This window comes from Talpa occidentalis, unplaced genomic scaffold (genome assembly GCF_014898055.3).
Source record: "Talpa occidentalis isolate TD23 unplaced genomic scaffold, MPIMG_talOcc4v2.1 talOcc4.7, whole genome shotgun sequence".
In the NCBI taxonomy this organism is placed as follows: Eukaryota; Metazoa; Chordata; class Mammalia; order Eulipotyphla; family Talpidae; genus Talpa; species Talpa occidentalis.
Genome location: NW_023605083.1, coordinates 93,685,126 through 93,696,125, shown reverse-complemented (window position 1 = coordinate 93,696,125; position 11,000 = coordinate 93,685,126). Strand labels below are relative to the sequence as shown.

The window sequence follows — 11,000 nt, the reverse complement described above, 5'->3', positions numbered from 1 at the left end:
ATGTCCATCCATCACACAATTACCATCTCTTTTAAGAACTCTTAAAATCTACTCTCCTACATTATCATACCTAAATTTTTTTCCCTAGATATGTAAGTGAGGTTAGTCTAGTCTTTGAAAAAGAGTAGGCTAGAGTCCATCTAGTCTAGAAATAGAGTCCATCTACTTGTGATCACTGACATGAATGAGATTTTTGGAGAGCTGCTCTGTGGAGCACTGGAAGCTGCCATATCCCATCCTGGCAGTCCAGGGCTTTGCACCTGCCCCAGGACCACTACACTGTGATGTTCCACTGGCCAAACTGGTAGCAACAGCTTTCACAGATTAAAACTCCGCCTTTTAAAGTAGAAAGTGACTGGGAAAAAAAATCCCCCCCTACCCCAGGTAGGGAGATTTACTCTCTTAGCAACATTCAGCATATAAAACAGTGCTATTAGCTAAAATATATTAGATCCCCAAACCTGTTCATCTTAGAACTGGAAGCTTATGCCCCTCAACCCACAGCTCCCCATTCCCCCAGCACACCCCCAACCCCTGGTAACCACTCCTGTATTCTCTGTTTCTCTGAATGCAGTTTTGTCTCTGACTTATTTCACTTAACATTTCTGATGATTTCTTAACAATTCCTACCAGTTCAATTGCTAGGTCAAAAAACATATGTTTTCTTCTGAGGCTTTTAATTTCCTATCACCACAGAACCCTTCAGAAATCAATTTATATTCCCATCAGCAGGTTATAAAAGGCTTCAAGACTCCTGAAATTTTTACAGGAAAGCTTGCCAAGCCAGGTGTCTCTCATTCTACTTGGTAATTGATTTTAAGCAAAATAAAATACTGTATTTGTACATTTTCATTTATTTAATTAGCTTGAGAGTCTTGGCCCCACTTCTTGAAATTATTAGATAGTCCATCTTGACTCTTCAGAGTCAAGAATGAGATAGGCAGTGCAGCGATTCAGTCACACACAGAGTAACTCACCTATCTGGCTTTGTATCACCCGCAGATCTGACTCATATCCCTGCTATGTCTTCATCTGAATTACAGATAACATTGTTGAATAGACTAGCGCCAAAAACTGGGCCCCCTGATGATCTATTAGGTGTGTCTTCTGCCTGATAGACAGAATCATCTCCACATTCACAATACAGCTCTAGTAGCAGCTGACACTTCACGTGTCCTTCACATGATTCACGCACAGCCCAGCATCTCATGAAGTGATGGCTGGCACCACAGGCTGGGGATCCAACCTGACAGACGTGTCTGTTCTGGCTGGTCAATAGCCAGGGTGTGTCTGTGGTTAAATGAAATTAATTATCGTCCTTGCATCCATGATGAAACACTACCAAGATGAAACAGATGTTCGTTTGTCCTATTTGTCTCAGATATCTTATGTTGAGGAAATAAGATGTCTCAAACACAGTTGAAATGCACACACACACACACACACACATCCAAATGATTTTTTTACTTGAAAATTTAGCATAAGTAGCAAAGAAGCATTCCATATATGTATCTCCCTAAAATTTTTCAATATTGTGTCTTTGAAGTATATCTATCTTGATACATATATAGATCTAATTAATTCATTTTAATTGCTTTATAATCTCCCATTTAAGGGGAAAAAACCCTACCGAAGGACAATTAGACTATTTTCACAAAGAGGGTTAGCACAATTTCTTGTGCACATATTCCAGAGTGCCACTAAGATAGAGTCATAGTGGAATTGTTGGGTCATAGGGCATGAGCATATTTATTTTGATGATACTCAGTTGCTGACAGTGACACCTACGAGGCAGGTAGTTCCAGTGTATGTTCTTACCAAGAACATATAAGTTCCTTTTCCTTATACTCTCACCACCATTTGGTATTATCAGACAATCCAATGGTGGTAATTTATATACTAGGTTACAAATTATATTTTATATGTTTTAATTGTCAAATTAAATATTTCAGATGAATTTTAAAGTTAAAAAAAGAGTGAAGTCTCATCTGTAGGGACTAACATGAAAAATGATGTAAGAAAAAAATGTAGTTATGGAGGACAGTGAGTGAGTGAACAAAATTATATCTTTTCTGATTATAATGCACAGAAGTGAGGACATTTTAAAAATCTTATTACTTGAAGTTTAATTTATGTATCTTAGGTGAGATGTAAGAAAAAAATGTAGTTATAGAGGACAGTGAGTGAGTGAGTGAACAAAATTATATCTTCTCTGATTATAATGCACAGAAGTGAGGACATTTTAAAAATCTTATTACTTGAAGTTTAATTTATGTATCTTAGGTGAGGATAAGAGGGTCCTCAACCAGAAGACGTAAGAAAAATATCTCTTAGTCTGAACTGAAAATAAATGTTGAATAACATCAAGATTTTGTGGTAAATTGTTGGATTAAATTAGTTATCGTTAACTCTTTGCTCATGACCTACACTATTTCCTTAAGTAAATTCTTGGAAGTAGAATGACACGTGATAGACCTTCAATAAATAATTGTTAATGGGCCTCCCCTGGTGGCGCAGCAGTTGAGCTCTGGGCTGCGAAGCTGCCCGCAGCCTCTGCAGCACCGGTTGGATCCCTGGCCGCCAGGCGAGGGTCCCACATGGCGCGCAGACCTCTCCTGCCGCCCGCTGCTCCCCTCAGCAGTGTATTTCTTCATCAGCCTGCCTGTTCTGTTCCCCGCTCTGGCTCTAGTAAATTCTCTCACCCTCCTGTGCTTCTGACTGTACCCAGTGCTTGTATAAATAAATAAATAAATCTTAAAAAAAATTGTTAAGTATGCGAATGAAGGGATAAAATTATGTGAAAATAAACAATTGTACAGAAGAAAATTCTCTAAAGCCAGAATGTCATAGCTGACTTTCTAATGGTGAACTAAAAATAACTTTTTCCTGCTTTTTTACCGGATGGTTTCTTTTTCTTTTCTACAATTAATATATGTTACTTGTATAATAAATACAAATGTAATTTTATAAGTAAGGATAATTGCAACAAAGACTTCATATTTATTTCTTGGAAAAACTCACGTATGGTGAAAACTTGGCTGAATTCTAAAAAATTAACTTAAAAGAGATTTTGATTCCTAGCCAGATCCTTACAGTCCATGAAGATTTTCCAGGTAGTCACCCTTTACTGACCACCAGGAACCCTGCCTCATGGTATCCCTACCCTTGTGTAGTCTCTCCCCCTTGTGTGAGGGTTGGTCTGTGAGGCAAACAAAATATGACAATAGAGGAGGTACATCACTTCTGAGATTAGGTTGTAAAAGATATCTCCATCTTTTTTCTCCCTCTTGTGTCAATTGCTTTAGGGGAAACCATCTACCACGTTGTGAGCCACCCTAAGAGGAATCCTATATGCCAAGAAACTGAAGCTTCCTGCCAACAGCCTTGTGGATGTGCTATCTCGGAAACGGCCGCAAGACTTCAACTGATGCATCCCATGCCAAGGTTCTGACTGAATCCACATGAGAGCTCTTGAGCCAGAACCATCCAGTTAGACCACACTTGGATGTGATATATCAATAATTTGTTATTAGAAGTTGCTAAGTTTTGGGGTAACTTGATCTACAGCAACAAATAACTATTATACCCTTTTAAATCGGGCACTTGACTAGTATATTTTAGCACCAGGAAGAGGTAGGGTAAAGGACAGAGGGGCAAAAGAGGAAAAGGGATGTCTTTGAGAAGGAGCAGAGTTCCTTGTGCTCTTCAACCATTCCCCTCCCTACTCTGTGTGATATGGTGACTCTTGACTTGTCTCCCCAAGTTGGGGGATTCCAGAAGTAACTGTGAGGCAGAAGAATGATTCTGTTGCCTGGGGTGTATATCCCTTCTTTTCTGGAGTTACTTACTGGCAGTTGGCAGCTCACAGAGGGTCTTGCGCAGTGCTGATTTAAATGCTGTGGATGGCACACATGGGCACAGGGAGGATTGGGTCCCATCTTCTGAGAGTTCATAGAAGGAGACCAGGGAATGTCCTACCATTTTGGGTAAAGGTGGACTGCTCTAGGAGAGTGACCCAGTTGACCCAGGAGGCTCTGAAAGCTTAGCCACCTGTCTTTGAGGACCCAGGCAGCCCTGGACATTGGATAGAGATACTGCTGCACCATCGCCTATACCAAGCATAGGACAACAGCCAAGTCCTACCTGGGACCCCACATAGGTGGAGTCAGCCGGGTGAATAGCTACCAACAGTCACTGGGGACTGGCGGAATAGAGAAACATGACCCAGCAGAAAAAGAAGGGGTTCTCCTTCTTCACTTCCCACAAGGGAACTCTTGGAACAGCATGAGGGGCTGTGGGGAGGAAAGGAAAGGGCACCAGCAGACAAAGCGGCCTTCTGCCTCCCAGTCCCAGGTAGGGGCTCTGAACCAGACGGTGATCCAGAACAAGAGCCTAACATGATGGCGCATTTCCTTGAAATGGAAGTATTTTAAGCTGGAAATGACAGGACATAGCTGATATTTATAAAATTGGACTAATTTCAGTTTTTTCCACTGCTGAGAACAATTGCGAGAGGTATTTAAAGAAAAGGAAGTGAGTTAGAGAAATAAAGCAAACCTTTACTGGCACATACTTAGTGGGGACTGTTCAATGAAGCTGTGGGATAAATGAGGAATGAGGTGTGTATTCCACGTGCTCTTGAATGTTAAGCTGGTCAAGTCCCCAGACAGGTATGTTGCACTCTTCCAAAACCTTCCAAAATTATAAATACAGATATTTTGCATTTATTTAGTCTTCTGTCACTTATAAACACTATTTCTTCTGCAACTCTTGCCCAGTATCCAATGGAAATTTCCCACATATGTGCTGCTGCATGTAGTAGCCACTACCCACACATGGCCATTGCACACTTGAAAGGTAGCTAACTCAACTTGGGGACTAACTTTTACATTTTCTGCAAAAAAATGTAAAATGTATGAAGGAGCACAGGGGACTGAGGTGATGGTGCACAGGTGCATTGGTAAAGGAAATTCTATGGGGACTATAGCTGAGGTGGGGGGGGAGCAAACATTGTTTAAAAATGAACAATGATGTAAAAATATATTTTAAAAAATAAAACGTGGTTAATGCTACCCGACTGGACAGTGAGGTCTCCTAAATTGGAGGCATATGTTTGTTTGCTACCAAAAACTCCAAAATGCTAAGGAAACTTTGATTCCAGTTTTCTGACATCACCCAGCTCATGCATCCTCAGAACCAAATGGAGAATAATATTTACAGTAATGTTTATGTGGGGGAAACTTGAGCACAGCCTGAATGTCTGATCATATTAAGGTATCACTAAGGCTATAGTCAGAAATATTTACAGATAAAATGATAGGATATGTGCAACTTGCTTTGGTAATAGGGTGATGGGGTGGGGTGTGGATAGAGGAAACAAAGTAGGTGGATAACTATAGGAGCTGTGGGATGGGCTCATGAGTGTCCTTTAGATTCACTTTTCTACTTTACATGTTGATAAAACTTTTTTAATTAAAAATAGTGAGAGTTGTTAAGAAAATGGGAAAGCACTCCTATTATATTAAGTGAGAGGAGAAAAAAGCAAATTACAAAATGGTAAGTTTAGAATAAAACAGAATTTACAGAGGTGGAAAGAAGTATATGCTGTCACAGTGACTAGGAGCCCAGATGGCTGGGGTCAGATCCTGGCTATAACACCTATTTGGCTTCGTGGTCTTAGGGAATTTTTTTTTTCACTCTACTAAACCTCAGTGTCCTCACCTACAATGAAAATCACACCAGAATGTACTGCTTCAAATTGTTAAAGAGATTAAATGAGGCTATTTTTGAAATACTTATCTAGCATCTGGCACACAAGTCCCATCACTTATATCTGGGGAACAGATTTTTAAGTGCTTGCTACTGTACCACCATAGTATCCAATTCTCCACAAAAGAAATATCTTCCTTTTATATTCAAGAAGGAAAATGATGTTCCAAAGAACAGCTTCTTCCATCACTGCTTCTATGTTCTGAGAAACTGTTAGCCAAGTAAGTTAATAATTTATCAGATGTTCTAAACTTTAGCAAAAGGAGAATTCCAGCTAATCTGGAGAAGTGGAATTCCCCGTAAAAACCCTGTCTAGTGACCTGTATAACACTTGTATTAGACAGCATCCTCTGGACATTTCCTCTGGCCCAGGCTGTCTAGTGAGGTCTCGCTTCTGTGATTCTCTTTATTCCTGACCCAAAAGCTCTCCTTTTGATGGAGAGAGCTTTTATGGCAGATGATGCTATACAATCTCCCCTTTCTACTAGAACAACATATATTGTTCCATTGTCACTATCTGGTTGTGAGTTCCCTCCATGTGACAGTGATGCTTATGAAATTGCATTTTTATTTTCTCAGTAATGTGAAAATCTTACTTTATCCATTCCCTGTGCTCTACTCTTTGAGAGATAGGCATGTATGTAAATCCATACAGAAGATAAAATAAAATAAATAAGGTTCTGCTCCAGTTGTCTATTTTTGCTGAAGAATAGAAACACTGTGTCTGTTACCTTGTTTCTAGTTCAATCACAATTGATCACGTTTTCCATTTTTTCAACTATCAGTGGTAAAAAGTCAACTGAAACTACATCAAACTAGGAAGAAGGAGGAAGGGAGGGAGAGGGAGGAAGGGAAGAAGTGAGTGAGAGAGAGCGAGAGAGTATGAGAGAGAGTGAGAGAGAGAATTATTGATTCCATAACTGAAAAGCCCAGATTAGTTTCAGATATGGCTAAACCCAGATGCTCCAATATTTTCAGAAATTTCTCTCTCTCTCCATCCCTCCCCCTTCTTCACTCCTCCATTATTAAACTCTGTTTTCTGTTGTGTTGACTTTATTCTCTCTCTCACTAAGGTAAGGCAGCTATCATCAGCTGCTAGCTTATAGTCTACCACCTTGGCAACTATGATAGAAGAAGAAAGCATACTGCATTCTCAATCACTGGAGAAAAGTATGGTGACAACTATCATTGTACTAGCTTAGGTCATGCGCAACTTTGAACCAGTTATTGAGATTTTGATAGAATTTTCTCACTTGTATGTTCACCCTTGGAGCTAAGTGATGGAAGCTACACTCTCTGGCTACATAGACTGTGTAGAAGATGAATGGTATCCCTTCAAAGATACAGAGGCTGTTAAAAAATGAAAAATGGGTGCTAAGAAAACAAAAATAACAGCTGTCCGCTGTGCATCCCATAAGAATCTTTTAAAATGCTCTTGAAGCCATTGGGAAATGTCCTGCCAAACACATTCTACCATGTCTTTGTGGCACTCACCGTCCTTTGCCAGTAGCCTCGTAATCTAGCATATTGGGTGCTTGCCCGGGAAATGAAATCTTCTTCAACACCATCAACATCACAGCTGTTCATTCCAATATATTCTCTTTTCTCTTTCAAAGTTATAGCCATCAGCTGGATGAAAAACTTGTCTACCACCTGTGTCCCCAAATTCTTCAAAGTCTGTCTCAGAAATTTAAAATTTCTAGAGACATATATCAGATTCCTTTAGACTACACCATTTCTCTGTCCAGGAATCAAGTGAGATAGACAATGGCTAGAGATTCTGGGTAAATATTTCTTCACATCTGCATTTGTGTTCTAGAAACACAGTGCCCCTCCAAACATGCCACCCCAGGGAGCCACCTCTTCCTGGGAATGCACAAGGTTGTTTTTTTCCCACCTGCTGTGGCTGCTTCTTCGATGTGTGTACACAGTAGTATCTGGCATGGTGCTGAGGGTACATTGGATCTCAGCAACCATCTCAGTTTAATGATGCTTGTTCATTTTCCATTGTTGCCCTATTGAAGTGCCTGTAGAACAAACAAATGACCCAACCAAAAAAAAAAAAAAAAAAACTAAGCTAAAGAAAGAATTAGGAAAGGAATGCTGGGGACTTTATCCATAATGAATCTTCAGGCTAGGTGGCAGGTGGGTATATGAATGCCCAATGCATTACTGCCTGATCTTCTGAAGTATTTTATAAACTAGGAAAATCTTCTGGTTGCAACTCAAACTGACAAAAAAACGGCTAGTATGATCATGCTACTCCCCAACTTGTTCCCTGCTGTCCATAAGATGACATTCAAGCTCTTCACCACACACACAAGGTCCTGGCACACAAGATCCAAGCTGTCACCCAGTCTTCCTCCAAATTTCGTACATTAAATCTTTAACTCCCAGTGAGACTGTTTGGAGGTGGGAACTTTGGGATGGGATCAGAGTTGGAATGCCCACGATAGAATTAGTGACCTTATGAGAAAAGAATATCTGAGCTTCCTCTCTCCACCATGTGAGGACACAGTGAGAGGTGGTTGTCTCCAACTCAGGAAAAGAGCCCTGCCAGGAGTTGGAGTTACAGTTGGAGTTCCTAGCCTTCTGTCCGTTGCTTAAGCCACTGGTCTAAGGTATTCTGCTATAGCAGCTGAGCTGGCTAAGATGCTACTTTCCTCTCACAGTGATGGCTTCAAGCATCTGAGCCACCACTCCCAGCTCCCTGAAGGTGTGACATTCTTTCTCAACCAGGTGCTTTGGAGTCTGCCTCCTCTCCCCTTTTTCACATGTTTATCTACTATTTACTCATTGTGTTTGATAAAGTAAGCTAAGAGAGACATCTCAGAATGCAGTGGCTTAAAGAAGGGATCATGCTCAGTAAAATAAGCCAGAATGGCTCACTTATAGCAGGAATGTACAGGATCCAAACAAGGGATCAGGGAAAAAAAAACCAATTATAATAAAATCAAAATCTACAGGCAACTATAAATCAGAGACATACTATAGGGGGAGGAGAAGGGAGTAGGATCAAAACAAAGGTGGGAGGAGCACAAGGGACCATGGTGATAGATCACGGATGAATGGGTGGTGGGAATTTTACAAGATGAAAATGTATACATTGTACAAAAATGAAAACTGATGTAAAAAATATATAAAATAATTAAAATAAATATTTTTAAAAGAGATTACAAGTCTCATTTTGCTCATGTAGTCGTTATAAGATGAGCAGAACATGTGGGTGGGAAGCTCTGCCCTCATAGTCATTCAGATACCCAAGTTCCTTCCAATCATTGCTCAGACAACCTCTAACCCTCATGGTCACTGCATGACTCAAGCTGTGTCGCCATCACATTCAGATATTACCTGCAGGATGGAGAAGGCCCACTAGGTTGCTTTGAAGTCAGGACCTGGAAGTGGTCCATATGATTTCTGCTCACTTTATTGTGACAACTTAGTCACATGATCATTACTAGCTGCTAGGAATTCTGGGAAATGTAGGCCCTAGTTAAGCAGCTATGAGCCTGCCTTCAGTTCTCTTGCAATGGAAGAATGAAATTCAACAAGCCATTGAGGTTTAGACCTTGGTTTCCTGTGGGATGCCTTCTCTACTCCCTGGCTTTTCTATCTCAGCTGGATGTCCTTCTCCAAGCTCCCAGTGACTACATAGCAGCTATCTCAGTCTTGGCCTTTCTCCCTACTCCACTGACCTCCCTGTCCCCAGTGTGATGATGAGCACCTTGGGTGTGACTCTTTATGTCCCTGCTACTTAGCACTTACTCAACAATGAAAACTTTTCAAGTAAAAGTATGGGGGACCAGCAACCTAATTTGCAGGGACCAGTGTACAGTGAAAATGCAGGGTCCCTGGTTCAAAAGTAATTAAGAATTTTAACATGACGACAGAAGAACATGAAGCCAAATCAGGGATCTTTCTGAGTGCAGGGTCTATGCACTCACACAGGTTGTACATCCACAAAGCCAGCACTGAAAGTATGAATCAAAAAAAGAATTGAGTTTAACAGCCTGACTCTTCCTCCATAAGGAAAGCCACTATCTGTGTGTGTGCTTATGCCATGAGTGGAGATGAATCCAATTATGTTGGTGAATGTTTAGGAAGTAAATCTTTGCTGATCATACGTGCTTCCCTTAATGTAGATCATCTCAACGGTGAAGGCATATCCCACTTCTCACTACCCTGTCCTTTAGTTCCCTAACAGTCCAGATGTATAGCATCTCACCTTCCTCTCACCTCCTACAGGGTCTCCTCTCAGCAAGCCATCACAACAGTAGTCATCGTGTCCATTTTCTTACGGTCCCAGAGACTCCTGGGTGGGGAGACCTTTGAAGCTGTTGCCAAGCTAGCATTGGCAAATGTCTCCAGCATTTGTTCAAGCACCTCCAGCAACAAGGAACTTCCTACCTCCCTGAGCCGCTCCTTCGGTTTTTGACAACTCTGCAGATAGAAATTTTCCTAAAGTTGAGCCAAAATCTTTCTTATAATTTCCACCCACTGGCTCAGAGCCACGCAGAGGAATTATGATGCCACTCCAGTGTCCTTTAGGTGCTTCAAGGGCTCTGATGCTCACCTGACAGCAGAGATTGCCAACAAGCAGCACAGAGATGGGATACGGGACATAGATGTATTGTATTTGGTCCAGACAAGGTTATTATTTTTTTTTTTTGGTTGGTTGCCAATACTGAAAACTCTGAAGGATTCATATAAAATACAAAATTCAAGTCTCTAAAACGTGGATGTTCTGGTAATACCAAGTTTATGGTCCCATGATACTGCTTGCTATTGAGAATATTAAAAAATGGATATTGGATGGGCAATTGCTACTCTTCCCCACAGTCTGCTGTTTAGGCTACTTAAAAAATATATATATTTATTTATTTTTTATTTATGCATACAAGAATTGGGGTGTAGTTCAGAGGTGTGGGGGGTGAGAGGACTCACCAGAGACAGAGTGAGGAGCAAAACAGGCAGATCTACTAAGATACACTGTTGAGGGCAGCAGCAGGAGAGACAGGAGAGGTCTGCTGTGCCATGTGGGTTAGCTCCCTGGCTGGGAATCAAATTCATGCTGTAGTGACTGCCAATAGTTTGATTGCGCTGACTTTAACCCCTGCACACCCAGGGAGGCCCCTGCTTTGGCTACTTAATACCCATACACATGCACTTAACTTACTATCAGAATGGCTGCATGATAAGAATGTTCATCAGCCAGCCTCCTTAGCCTAGTA

At 41.0% G+C, this 11,000-nt stretch overlaps 1 long non-coding RNA gene across 1 annotated transcript; it reads right to left on the bottom strand.

Moving 5' to 3' along the window:
* Nucleotides 1-4,547: 4,547 nt before the first annotated feature.
* LOC119232299 (uncharacterized) lies at nt 4,548-9,462 on the bottom strand. Its single transcript, XR_005122043.2, has 3 exons — nt 9,121-9,462; nt 7,667-7,796; nt 4,548-4,692 (listed from the first exon to the last, which is right to left on the bottom strand). It is a non-coding gene; the product is annotated as an uncharacterized LOC119232299 (long non-coding RNA).
* Between the last annotated feature and the right edge of the window lie 1,538 nt (nt 9,463-11,000).